A 1912-nucleotide genomic window follows, 5' to 3' on the forward strand; every position below is an offset into this window, starting at 1 on the left:
ACAAACATTTATAACACAGGGATAGATTTTATTCAAGCAAGCTGAAAACTCAAATAATCTTATAACCTAATAATGTAATGTTACATTAACTTGATATGTCAAGATAATATGGAAAATGTTCATCTAGTCTAAAATATGAGAAAGTCCAATTCAAATGGAGTAAAACCCAGATTTTTCTTAACTTGTAGCTCTCCAGTTTTGTTGGATTAATGATCATAAACTCCAAATGTAGGCATCTAGTAAACTATATGAGCTATATTGTTAATCAAGTGTTTTCTTTAAATTCATTACCAAAAGCAGCTTTAAGTTTTTTTAGTTTGTGTATATAGGATGATTATTAATGAGTTACAAGCCCATAGTCAAAATTTAAAATCTGTATTCCTTCTTTCACATTAAGACTTGCTTACTTAATATGAAGTGTGTGGATTAAGCAATTGTAACTTAAGAACGTAAGGAGATGGCATTAATTTGACTGAAGTAAACTGGTGAATTGGAGAAATAAATGTACTAGCTTCGTTTGTTTAAAACATGGGAAGTAGGGAATGACTCTAGTTGGAAGAATTGAACACAATATTAAGACTGTGTTCAGTAAAGACAGACATGTTCAGTAAAGACAGGCTGAAATGTGGGCACCAAGCTTACAGGTCAAAGATATAAGAAAAGATAACTACTCACATGTATAAAGTACAATGATCTAAAATGTACAGTACCTGACTAACAACTTTACTAATCAGTTCTTTGGGCTTAATGCAATCTTTTACATTTTACTCAAATCTACAAGTACCAATCTGAAAACATACAGAAAGCTTGGTTTCAATATTCAGTGTTAAGTTTTGCTTTCAATGAACTATACAAAATACTCTTCCAAACTTTGTAAGTTGGAAACACTAGAAAATATCATTGAAAGTGGAAATAATTTGCAAGCAAATGTTTTAAATACGCATATTTTCAGACATAAATTAAATGTGTTTTGCTATGTGTATATACAGTTATAAATATGACTCAATATTGAGGCATTACAATCAAATTTGAAATGAATTTATACAATGATATGTTACAAATATACCTTATAATGAAAGAAATATAAATAGCTTTGACGATGATACTCCTGAGCTCTCATGAAGCCATAGTTCCAACCTATGAACATTTTAGATTTTAAAAAATCATCCATCAAACACTGGTTCATACCTTCCACTTTTTTATAAATTTTGAAGGAGCATGTTTCCTTTTACCAGAGATATACAATGATTTTATGTTTATTGATTATTGTCCAAGCAAAAATCACTGGAAGATTTCTGTTTAACTTGTTTTCACAAATAATGCTTCATCTATTAAATGAATTTTTAATATTTAACAGAACTATATCTGACCTAATTTTCATTAGGTAATACTTAGTCATGTTTTAATTTTGGTAGTCAATTTTATTGGAGAAATTCAAATTATTTGATATTCATAATGCCCAATTCTCTGTGAAATTTTAATTTTGACATTCAAAATATTTTTATTAAAATAACCTATATCCCTGAAGTTTCATAAGTCATAAATGTTGTTCTTTTTAGAACCATGTACAAAACTAGTCATTTAAGATTACCAGTATAGCTACCATGAGGGGATATTTGGGCTATGGGTTTTTAAGAAAGGTGGGCTGATAAAAGTAGAAGAAAAGAAGCATTAGACTGTTATCTCAAACATGCATATGACATCAAGTTCTTTTCAATCTAACACATTTAAAACATGAAATATGAACATTTAATTTAACATTAATAAAGAACACTGTATGAGCATTGTGTATGCAATGTTGATTTGACTTTGCATGACTTACATGGTTGCATATATGCCTGAACACATATATGGGTACTACAGATGTAAGAATTGAATGATAAAATGAATTTATTAAAGACTTAATAAATAT

The sequence above is a fragment of the Nannospalax galili genome, unplaced genomic scaffold, assembly GCF_000622305.1.
Source record: "Nannospalax galili isolate Female #2095 unplaced genomic scaffold, S.galili_v1.0 scaffold140, whole genome shotgun sequence".
Classification (NCBI taxonomy): Eukaryota; Metazoa; Chordata; class Mammalia; order Rodentia; family Spalacidae; genus Nannospalax; species Nannospalax galili.